Consider the following 13,278-nt stretch of genomic DNA (forward strand, 5'->3'; position numbering starts at 1 on the left):
TGGCTCCTGAGGACAGGGTTATAATGAGGGTGAAGTGTACCTGGTATGTCGAAAGCATAGAATGACCTTCCTTGCATTACATATGACATGTAGTACATTATAAATGTAGAATTCTAAGAATGTTCCTTTTAGTGCAATAACATTGCTGTGGACAGTGGAAATTATTTTTCTGGTTTACTCAGGCACTGTTTTGCTTTCAAAAGGCTCGATATTCAAGTCTTCACTGGGATCACAGCAGTACAGTATTATTGAGGTTATTATTAATGGGTTCAAGAGGTAATTAGGTCTGAATATGGACCATTAGACAGAGTATACACACTCACCAATTCACGATCAGGGAGAATAGTTACATGCCCAGTGCTATCACGGGTACAGTACCACAGTGGTTAAGTTACTAGACGAGTAATCCAAAGGGCCTGGATGAATGATCCGGAGACACAAGTTCATAATCCCACCACGGCAGCTGGGGAATAAAAATTCAGTTAATTAAATAAATCTGGAATAAAAAGCTAGTATCAGTAACGGTGACCATGAAACTATTAGATTATCGTAAAAACCTACCTGGTTCACGAATGTCCTTCAGGGAAGGAAATCTGCCGTCCTTACCTGGTCTGGCCTATATGTGACTCCAGAGTCACAGCAAAGTGGTTGGCCTAGAAATTCAGTGGGCTGTGCCACCTGTTAACGCCTTAAAAGTGCGCTAAGTGGGTCGGAAGCCACTGGCCATGCCTCCCGCTAAATTTAGCGGGACGCTAATGGCGGCGCTAGCTGTTAGCACTGCGACATTACCGATGACGTCATCGGTGTGCGCAGCGCCCCGCTACCGCCCCAATCGCGATATTTAGTTGCGTCACCTGCTTTAACACCGGATGCTATTTGTGAACGGTTCAGGGGGCCTACCTGCGGCAGTAGAGGCACTAATTAAAGGAGGGGTGCGGGGCGGCCATTTTTTTTGCTGGCCTCCTGCCAGCACCTCTCCGCGCTGCTGTCCCCAGCCTCCTGAGCCCCCCCACTGCCGCCCCCCCCCCCCACCCCCGTGGAGTGCCGACTGCGTTCCAAGAGCCCGGCACTTCTCCTCGGTGCCGGGCTCTTTTGCCGGCACTCGCGATCCTCGATCGCGCTGCACAAGGCCCCTTCCCGTTAAGAAGGGGAGGAAGGCCTGCAGTACCACAGCACGCCGTGCCGCAGCGTGTGGTGCTGCGGCATGTTAAGCAGTGATCTTCAGCTGCAGCGCCCCAAGAGGGATGCGGGGCACCTCCAGTAGTGCCGCGCTTCCTTCTGGGGCGCGCAAAGTGAATTTCCGGCGGGCGGCCGCGACTACTTCCTGGGCGCTACTTTTGGCGCCCTGGCGAGGCTGGCGCCCCAAACGGGGCGCTACTGAATTTCTAGGCCGTTGACTTTTAACTGCCCCTCTGAAATGGCCCAGCAAGACACTCAGTTGTATTCAAGAAGGCGGCTCACCACCACCTTCTCGAGGGCAAATAGGGATGGGCAATAAATGGTGGCCTTGTCAGTAACGCCCACATCCCATGAATAAAAAAAAATCATCACACCAGCAGGTGTTGAGTAGGGTTCCATTAGGGTTACAATATGGTTTCTGGAGTGAGAAGGGATTGAGGGATATGGTAGGACAGCAGGAAGGTGGAGTCAAAAAGGAACAGACCTATTCAGCCAAAAAAGCTTTCCTGCGACGATGAATATTGGATGGTTGGAATCTAACACAGCAAACTGCAAGAGATCAGGTGCACAAACCCATCCAAATAGTTAACAGTTATCAAGTGTCTGCTCATTTATAATCCACTGAGAATTGGGCCTCTTTGATCTGACCATCTGGTAACAAATTTAAAATAATCTAAAAAGGCTGGCAACCAAGGTGGTGAGAATCTAATCCTGCAGCGATGGAAACTGCTTCACACGGGCACAGCAACTTTGTGTTCCTCAACACCGAATCGATATTTAGCCCACACACGGCACTGACGGGCGACAGACCTATCAGAACGTGAAAGTGCCCGCTTTTGACTAATTCGCATCTTGCAGTGAATCTGAAATTGACTGCTTCGCTTCCCTTCAGGTAATAGACCGGATCGGAAGACGGATTGTGGAAAATTCAGCACATTATTTTCTAAATATAAGTGTGTTAGGAATAAAAGTCAGTGATTTGAGTGGGGCTTCTGCCAACCTTCCCCCATACCCGCAGCGGGAGATTGGTAAAACCCTTGAGACACGGCATAAACCAGTGCAACCCCTGCTCACTGTGCCAGTACACCCCCCTGCTCACTATACCAGTACACCCCTGCTCACTATACCAGTACATCCCCTGCTCAATATACCAGTACAACCCCCTGCTCACTATACCAGCACACCCCCCTGCTCACTGTACCAGTACACCCCCTGCTCAATGTACCAGTACACCCCTGCTCACTATACCAGTGCAACCCCTGCTCACTATACCAGTACATCCCCTGCTCACTGTACCAGTACACCCCCCTGCTCAATATACCAGTACACCCCTGCTCACTATACCAGTACATCCCCTGCTCACTGTACCAGTACACCCCCCTGCTCAATGTACCAGTACACCCTTGCTCACTATACCAGTAAAATCCCTGCTCATTATACCAGTACAACCCCTGCTCACTGTACCAGTACAACCCCTGCTCAATGTACCAGTACACCCTTGCTCACTATACCAGTACAACCCCTGCTCACTATACCAGTACATCCCCTGCTCAATATACCAGTACAACCCTCTGCTCACTATACCAGTACACCCCTGCTCACTATACCAGTACACCCCCCTGCTCAATGTACCAGTACAACCCCTGCTCAATGTACCAGTACAACCCCCTGCTCACGATACCAGTACACCCCTGCTCACTATACCAGTACATCCCCTGCTCAATATACCAGTACAACCCCCTGCTCACTATACCAGCACACCCCCCTGCTCACTGTACCAGTACACCCCCTGCTCAATGTACCAGTACACCCCTGCTCACTATACCAGTGCAACCCCTGCTCACTATACCAGTACATCCCCTGCTCACTGTACCAGTACACCCCCCTGCTCAATATACCAGTACACCCCTGCTCACTATACCAGTACATCCCCTGCTCACTGTACCAGTACACCCCCCTGCTCAATGTACCAGTACACCCTTGCTCACTATACCAGTAAAATCCCTGCTCATTATACCAGTACAACCCCTGCTCACTGTACCAGTACAACCCCTGCTCAATGTACCAGTACACCCTTGCTCACTATACCAGTACAACCCCTGCTCACTATACCAGTACATCCCCTGCTCAATATACCAGTACAACCCTCTGCTCACTATACCAGTACACCCCTGCTCACTATACCAGTACACCCCCCTGCTCAATGTACCAGTACAACCCCTGCTCAATGTACCAGTACAACCCCCTGCTCACGATACCAGTACAACCCCTGCTCACTATACCAGTACATCCCCTGCTCAATATACCAGTACAACCCCCTGCTCACTATACCAGTACACCCCTGCTCACTATACCAGTACACCCCCCTGCTCAATGTACGAGTACAACCCCTGCTCAATGTACCAGTACAACCCCCTGCTCAGTATACCAGTACAACCCCTGCTCACTATACCAGTACATCCCCTGCTCACTGTACCAGTACACCCCCCTGCTCAATATACCAGTACACCCCTGCTCACTATACCAGTACAACCCCTGCTCACTATACCAGTACACCCCTGCTCACTATACCAGTACAATCCCTGCTCATTATACTAGTACAACCCCTGCTCACTGTACCAGTACAACCCCTGCTCAATGTACCAGTACACCCCTGCTCACTATACCAGTACAACCGCTGCTCACTATACCAGTACACCTGTGCTCAATATACCAGTACAACCCCTGCTCACTGTACCAGTACAACCCCTGCTCAATGTACCAGTACACCCCCTGCTCACTATACCAGTACACCCCCTGCTCACGATACCAGTACACCCCTGCTCACTATACCAGTACACCCCTGCTCACTATACCAGTACACCCCCCTGCTCACTATATCAGTACAACCCTGCTCACTATACCAGTACACCCCTGCTCACTATACCAGTACACCCCTGCTCAATATACCAGTACACCCCTGCTCACTATACCAGTACACCCCTGCTCACTAAACCAGTACACCCCCTGCTCACTATAAGAGTACAACCCCTGCTCACTATGCCAGTACACCCCTGCTCACTGTGCCAGTACACCCCTGCTCATTATACCAGTACAACCCCTGCTCACTGTACCAGTACAACCCCTGCTCAATGTACCAGTACACCCCCTGCTCACTATACCAGTACACCACTGCTCACTATACCAGTACAACCCCTGCTCACTATACCAGTACACCCCTGCTCAATATACCAGTACAATCCCTGGTCATTATACCAGTACAACCCCTGCTCACTATACCAGTACACCCCTGCTCACTATACCAGTACAATCCCTGCTCACTGTACCAGTACAATCCCTGTTCAATGTACCAGTACACCCCTGCTCACTATACCAGTACAACCCCTGCTCACTATACCAGTACACCCCTGCTCAATATACCAGTACAACCCCTGCTCAATGCACCAGTACACCCCCTGCTCACTATACCAGTACATCCCCTGCTCATTATACCAGTACACCACTGCTCACTATACCAGTACACCTCTGCTCACTATACCAGTACACACCCTGCTCACTATACCAGTACAACCCCCTGCTCACTATACCAGTACACCCCTGCTCACTATACCAGTACACCCCTGCTCATTATACCAGTACACTCCTGCTCACTATACAAGTACAACCCCTGCTCACTGTACCAGTACCCCCCCCTGCTCGCTATACCAGTACAACCCCCTGCTCACTATACCAGTACACCCCTGCTCACTATACCAGCACACCCCTGCTCACTATACCAGTACAACCCCCTGCTCACTATACCAGTACAACCCCCTGCTCACTATACCAGTACATCCCTGCTCACTATACCAGGACAACCCCTATATCCCAGATGGTGAAATCAAAGAAGCCCAATTCTCAGCACAAAAATCTCGGCTGACATCCAGTGCAGTGCTGAGGAAGTGCTGCACTGTCGGAGATGCTGTCTTTTGGATGAGATGTTAAACCGAGGCCCCGTCTGCTCTCTCAGGTGGACGTAAAAGGTCCCCTGGCACTATTTTGAAGAAGAGCAGGGGGAGTTCTCCCCGGTGTCCTGGGGCCAATATTTATCCCTCGATTAACATCATTAAAACAAATCATCATCAGATTGCTGTTTGTGGGAGCTTGCTGTGTGCAAATTAGAAACACAGAAACATAGAAAAATAGGAGCAGGAGTCGGCCATTCGGCCCTTCGAGCCTGCTCCGCCATTCAATATGATCATGGCTGATCCTCTATCTCAATACCATATTCCCGCTCTCTCCCCACACCCCTTATTGCCTTTTGTGTCTAGAAATCTATCTCCTTCTTAAATATATTCAGTGACTTGGCCTCCACAGCCTTCTGTGGTGGAGAATTCCACAGGTTCACCATCCTCTGAGTGAAGAAATTTCTCCTCATCTCAGTCCTAAATGTCCTACCCCGTATCCTGAGACTGTGACCCCTCATTCTAGACTCCCCAGCCAGGGGAAACATCCTCCCTGCATCCAGTCTGTCTAGCCCTGTCAGAATTTTATACGTTTCAATGAGATCCCCTCTCATTCTTCTAAACTCTAGTGAATACAGGCCTAGTTGACCCAATCCCTCCTCATACGCTGCCGCGTTTCCTTCATCAGAACAGTGACTACACTTCAAAAATGTATTCATTGGCTGTGAAACGCTTTGGGATGTCCAGAGGCTGTGAAAGGTGCCGCAGAAACACAAGTCTTTTGTTTTTCTTTTCAAGCAGCAAATTGTGAAATTTGTGGTGTTTTATTTTTTTAAAAGAGGATCAGCAAATACTCACGGACACTTAATGCTTTGTTCTGGAATGTCAGTGATTGTGGTGCTCAGATTGGACCGAAACTGCAAAGGGACTGAGCTACCCCACTCTAATTACACAGAATTACACAGAATGTACGGCACAGGAACAGGCCATTCGGCCCACCTGCTCCGTGCCGGGGTTCATGCTCCACACGAGCCTCCTCCCACCCCTCTTCATCTCACCCCGTCAGCGTAACCTTCTATTCCTTTCTCAATGCTCAGCAATTTTTGGTTCAATATAAATAAACAATCCTGACTGTTCAGGCCCAAAGAAACACAAAATACCTATTTTTTTTTTAAAAAGCACAAAAAGGGAAATGAAAAAATTCAGAAACAAATACCGAAAAACCAGCAACAAAAGGGTACAGTGAAATAAAAAGTAATCTGCTCCTGTTAGAGCTCTATCACATCTAGAGATTCCCTTAAGCCTATTCCGGATTAGTGAACAGAGTGCACAGCATGATCCCGTCATAAACTCACAGTGAGTCTTGTTTTGCTTCATTTAAATGCATTTCAATGTAACGTAATACTTAAATTAAGCTCTTTCATGCTTTGTGCGAAAGCTCTTTATTTCAGCCTAAGAGGCTGGCCAGGCGATCACACCGTACACAAGACAGCTGGAGAGCTGGTGATACGGATTTAGGAATGTCAGAGCAGGAAGAGGCCAGTCAGCCCCTCGAGCCTGCTCCGCCATTCAATGAGAACATGGCTGATCTGTGTCGCAACTCCATTCACCCACCTTGATGCCATATCTCGTAATACCCTTTGCCTAACAAAAATCTATCAATCTCAGTTTTGATATTTTAAATTGACCCCCAGCCTCAACAGCTTTATGGGGGAGAGAGTTCCAGATTTCCACCACCCTTTGTGTGAAGAAGTGCTTCCTGACATCACCCCTGAATGGCCTGGCTCTAATTTTAAGGTTCTGCCCCCTTGTTCTGGACTCCCCCCACCAGAGGAAATAGTTTCTCTCTCTCGACCCCATCAACTCCTTTAATCATCTTAAACACCTCGAACAGATCACCCCTTAATCTTCTAAACTCAAGGGAATACAGGCCTAGTTTATACAACTTGTCCTCATAATTTAACCCTTTTTGCCCCGGTATCATCCTGGTGAATCTACGCTGCTCCCCCTCCGAGGCCAAGATATCCTTCCTGAGGTGCGGGGCCCAGAACAGAACAATGTACCTGCAGGCGCCAGATGGGGTCTGACCAGAGCTCAATACAACTGCAGCATAACTTCCACCCCTTTGTATTCCAACCCCACTGAGATAGAGGTTAACCTTTCCACCAATTGTCCCAGCCCTGCTTGCCCATTTTGTGCCAGTGTCGCTGCTCGTGTGGAATGAAGAATTTGCCCTAACGCTCTAATTCACCCACAGCCCACATGTTTTAATTTTAGATTTATGAAGTCTTTGCATTTGAATCTTCCCAGGTACTCGATGATTTGGGGGGGGCGGGAGGAACGGTACTTTCATGCTTCAATGTTGCTGTTACTCTTGTTCTCGATCATCTTCTTTGGGTTGTGGAAATTGATCTACCTTTTTTATAGTTGATATCATTTCAAGCACAGAGTTCTCTGATTTCGTTACCAGGCAAACTCAGTGCATGGTATAATAATTCAAAGCAGTCTTCAGGGAAACGCTGCTGAATTGATCTGGTTACATCCAGTGGGAAACAAGAGTTATCAGACAGAAGAGGTGAAAATTCTGGATAAAAATGTTTGTGTTATCGCATCTAAAGACTCGCCTGAGAATTGTAAAACACAGCCAAACACTTTTTTCTCTGCCTGTATGGATCAATAATGATCTAATTTACTGGTTCATTTAGTGTAAATGATAACACAGGCTGGTAGCTGGCTTGGGACAGATGGCATATAACATAAAAAGGCAGCCAGGCCGAGTGCTGTAAGCACTATCTTAGTGGAAAAATAGAGAGAACATGCTGCTATACAGCACTTGATACTAGCAGGGGACTGGCACTATTCATTTGTTCGTTAGTTGAAGCTTTACAGAACAATGTACCTGCAGGCACTCGATGGCTGTTTGGGGACTCTTCAAGGACGAGTGTGAAATGGAAGAGCAATGATTTACTGCATTTCTACTCAATTTATCCTACTTGACCGAAGTAACAGTTGTAGAGAAATGTGTTGCTGCTTTCTTTCCGTACCTTCTGCCTTATTTTTCTATTGTTTCCCGACAGATTTTCTCGGCTTTTCATCCTGCGGCTGTGTTTGTGTTGGACAGCCTGTAGTCCCCTTTGGAGCAGAAGGTGATTGGTACGGAGCCAGGCATGCCGGCATTCTAAAAACATCTCCTCCTCTATTCCTGCGCCTTGATTTGCCAAACGCCAGGGGTGTGGAGAGGATGGTGTATAATACGGAAAGGATAACGCAGAACAGATGGGTCGAGGGGGTACGAATCTAGGCCAGGCTACCAAGCAAATCTGAATTCACCTTTCAGAGTTTCATTACGATCCCTGTAAAAAAAAATATAATCTGGAAATGTTATTGTTTTCTGAAAAATACTTTAGTATTAACCAACCTGTTGCATAATAAACATCCTAAAGATCATCAACATTTTATCTGAAGAGATTGCTCCAATCCACCACAGTGTCGCCTGTGGCTCAGTGGGCAGCACACTCGCCTCTGAGTCAGAAGGTCGTGGGTTCACAGCCCCACTCCAGGGACTTGAGCACAAAATTCCAGGCTGACACTCCAGTGGAGTGCTGCACTGTCAGAGGTGCCGTCTTTCGGATGAGATGTTAAACCGAGGCCCTCTCTCAGGTGGAGTCTGCTCACTCAGGTGGATGTAAAAGATCCCAAGGCACTATTTCACAGAAGATCAGGGGAGTTCTCCCCAGTGTCCTGGGGCCAATATTTATCCCTCAATCAGCATCACTGAAACAGATGATCTGGTCGTCATCACATTGCTGTTTGTGGGAGCTTGCTGTGCGCAACTTGGCTGCCACATTTCCCACGTTACAACAGTACTTCATTAGCTGTGAAGCGCTTTGAAACATCCTGTGGTTGTGAAAGGCGCTATAGAAATGCAAGTCTTTCTTTCTTTTCTAGGTTTTATTCTGGGGCTTGTTTAGTTTTGATTCTGGGAGCCGAGCATCCATGATCCAGAACTTACACAACAAAATCTTCCTCTGTTATCCCAACAGCAGGCTCGTGGCCCAGTTCCATGGGGGAGGGGTGCACAGGGGTCATGAAAGGATTTGTAGAGCGGTTTGTGAGACTTATGGTCAGCGACAGTGAAAGAAAGAAAAGAGAAAGACTTGCATTTCTATAGCGCCTTTCACGACCACCGGACGTCCCAAAGCTCTTTACAGCCAATGAAGTACTTTCTTTGAGGTTTAGTCACTGTTGTAATGTAGAAAACGTGGCAGCCAACTTGTGCACAGCAAGCTCCCACAAACAGCAATGTGATAATGAACCAGATAATCTGTTTTAGTGATGTTGGTCGAGGGATAAATATTGGCCCCAGGACACCGGGGAGAACTCCCCTGCTCTTCTTCGAAATAGTGGCCATGGGATCCTTTACGTCCACCTGAGAGAGCAGACGGGGCCTCGGTTTAACATCTCATCCAAAAGATGAGGTGAAGTAATCAATTAAATGTTTTAAAATGCTGTTTTCCTTACCCGCTACAGCTAGATCAATAAATAAAGAAATTTGTTCCCCTCACATATCATAGTTACATTAGTAAATAACTCTGTTCGCATAACCACTGAAGGTAATATAAATAATAAATGTCTGCACAAAACTGGATCTCCCATTTCATTGCTCATGTTAAGTCAAAGGATACACTATTTTATGAGAGGAGCATTATACCAGGTAACACCAGAATATTGATCACCTATGGCATTGTGACAAAGGAAAACAATTCTCATCCTTTACTCGCTCTCTAATTCTCTTTGTGTCGCTCTCTGTTTTTGTCTTTCACCAATCTCTCTCTCTGTCTCTGTATAGTTGTTACTTTTCTCATTGTGAGATTTGGCCCTCTCTATATGACTTTTTTTCATTGTTTCAGCGTGGCTCCTGGTGTCGGCCTCTCCTCCCCTCCATCTCCTCTCTCCTTTTTGTATAAGAAGAAAAGCAAGACTTGCATTTCTATAGCGCCTTTCATGACCTCAGGACGTCCCAAAGCCCTTTTCAGCCAATGAAGTACTTTTTGAAGTGTAGTCACTGTTGTAATGTAGGAAACGTGGCAGCCAATTTGTGCACAGCAAGCTCCCACAAACAGCAAAGTGATAATGACCAGATAATCTGTTTTTGTTATTATACTAATCTGGGATGTTATGATTAAGGTTATCCACCAGGTGGTGCTGTAGCCAATGCTGCTGCTAAGGTCAGAGGTTTGCTTCCTGTTAAGGTCAGAGGTTTTGCTTCCTGTCAAGGGCAGCACAAGGTGGAATGCCAGGATGCTGATGCAGGCTGTCTGTAAATGTGTTTCCCAGTTGTTAATAAAGTACAGGTAGACCATCCTTTATCCGAACTTCCGAAAACGGAAAACTTCTAAAAACCGAAAGTTTTCTCGTTCAGCGTAAGTCGTGCGCACGACATGACCAGAGTGGCGCACGACTTACGCTGAGCAGGGCAGAGGGTCACAGAGTTCCCGCCTGGGTAGGAGATTGCAGGCCGAGCCGGGCAGTGTGAAGGAGGTACCGGGAGAGTGAACCCGACAATACAGCGGCCCGTCCGATAGCTGCAGCGGCCCGTCCGATATTCTTTTCTCCCCCCCCCCCACCCACCCGACCCGCCCGATATTCTTTTCTCCCCCCTGACCTGACCCGACCCGAACCGCGGCCTGTCAGATATTCTTTTCTCCCCCCCGACCCCCCGCCGATCCCCCGCCGACCCCCACCCCGACCCCCGCCGACCCCGACCCCCGCCGACCCCCACCCCCGACCCCCCGCCGACCCCCCCACCGACCCCGACCCCCGACCCCTGCCGACCCCCACCCCCCGCCGACCCCCACCCCCGACCCCCCGCCGACCCCCCCCGCCGACCCCCAGCCCCCGCCGACCGCCACCCCCGACCCCCGACGACCCCCCCGCCGACCCCGACCCCCCACCAACCCCCACCCCCGACAAATTTCCCAATACCTCCTGAAATCCGAAACTCAGCTGGTCCCAAGGTTTTCGGATAAAGGATAGTCTACCTGTACTCGTATTAATCCTAATACCTCGCCTCTTCGAGTCCTTGTCTCACTACATGAATTTAACACATTTGGCGACGAGGCAACTTAAGGACCCTGCATAAAGAAGAAAAGTCTGCCGGGACGTTTAAACAACAAAATCACGGGCTAAAGTTAGCTACAAGCTGGAAGAGAGCATGGCTGCCACGGTAGGAATGGTTTCCGCTTTTGATATTCAAGCACAAACCTGGGAGGAATACTGTGAAGTGTGGGGTTATTTTTTCAAAGCAAATGAAATAAATGATGCCGGAAAAAGGAAAGCCATTCTGCTTAGTTCAGTGGGAAGCCAAACCTACAGTTTGATGAAAAATCTGCTCAGTCCTGAAAAGCCTGGAGACAAATCATTTGTTGAATTAGTGGCCTTGCTAAAAGAACATTTCAACCCTAAGCCTAGTGAGATTGTACAGCGGTTCAAGTTTAATTCAAGGAACAGGAAAAAGGAAGAGAGTGTAATGGACTATGTAGCGGTGTTGCGTAAATTAGCACAAGATTGCAATTATGGGAACAACCTGAAGGAAATGCTGAGAGATAGGCTAGTTTGCGGAATAATGGACAACCGAATGCAGCACAGATTATTATCTCAGACTGGGCTTAATTATGAAAAAGCATTGGAACTTGCTCAAGCCATAGAGACAGCGAACCGAGATGTAAAAGAAATACAGGATTCAGACAGGGCTAATGCTACGCAAGTTGCAGGTCAGGTTGTTGTGCACAAGTTGAACATGCGTCAGAAACCACAACGTGGGCATGTGAAGGCATGTTATAGATGCAAGGGCGATCACCTGGTGAGTGAATGCCGGTTTCTGGAGGAAAAGTGCTACAAGTGTGGGAAACAAGGACACATAAAACGAGCTTGCAGGGCAAAATCACCTGTGGAGGAATCCAAACCAAAAGGGGGAGGACAGCAAAACCAAGGGAGAGAAGTGAAAAAACATGGAGCACACCACATCAGCGGGGAAGCTGAGGAAGAAGAGGACATGTTCATAATGTATAGCATGTTAGAGAACATTCCAAAAGTGGCTCCTATCACATTGCAACTGACAGTAAATGACTCTAAGGTGAACTTTGAAGTGGATACAGGGTGTGGCATGACCATAATGAACAAGGCAGAGTACTCAAAATTGTGGAACCGTGCAAAAGTTCCAGAGTTAAAGCCTTGCTCCCTGCATCTTAAAACATATACAGGTGAACGAGTAGCGAAATTAGGTAGAGCTAAGGTAACTGTGCAACACAGGGACACAGTGGAACAGCTACCTATAGTTATAGTATCGGGTACCGGGCTGGATAAAAGAACTTAAATTAGACTGGGGAGCAGTACATCAAATAGATGTGGGCAAACAGTTGACTTTGCAAGAAGTGTTGAGTAAACATGAGAGTGTGTTCAAGGAGGAACTTGGCACATTTAATGGCCCCCCAGCTAAGATTTATGTAGACAAGGAGGCACCGCCAAGGTTTTTTAAACAACGACCTGTGCCTTATGCCATGAAGCCAAAGGTAGAGGCTGAGCTTGACCGTCTATTGAGAGAGAACATACTGGAGCCAGTGAAATGTTTGGAATGGGCAGCTCCCATAGTACCTGTTTTAAAACCAGACAATTCGGTAAGACTCTGTGGAGACTATAAATTGATAGTCAATCGGGTGTCCAAACTAGAGCAGTATCCAATTCCCAAAACAGAGGATCTCTTTGCAAACCTGGCTGGAGGAAAGAAATTCACAAAGTTGGATATGAGTCATGCCTACTTGCAGAATACACTGGATGATGAATCAAAGAAGTATGTCACCATAAATACACACAAGGGCTTGTTTACATATAACCGCTTACCGTTTGGTGTCTCATCCAGTCCAGCTATCTTCCAGAGGACAATCGAAGGTGTACTGCAAGGGATTCCACATGTTTCCATCTATCTGGATGACATTCTGGTGACGGGAAGAACCGACCAGGAGCATCTGAGCACTCTGAGAGAGATACTACAGAGATTGGAGAGGGCAGGGTTCCGGCTCAAGAGGAGTAAGTGCACTTTCCTGGGGAATGAGGCAGTGTTCCTGGGACACAGAGTGGACACCACCGGGCTCCATCC

Source organism: Somniosus microcephalus, chromosome 20 (genome assembly GCF_052327205.1).
Source record: "Somniosus microcephalus isolate GS21.2 chromosome 20, FLI_Smic_1.0, whole genome shotgun sequence".
Taxonomy (NCBI): Eukaryota; Metazoa; Chordata; class Chondrichthyes; order Squaliformes; family Somniosidae; genus Somniosus; species Somniosus microcephalus.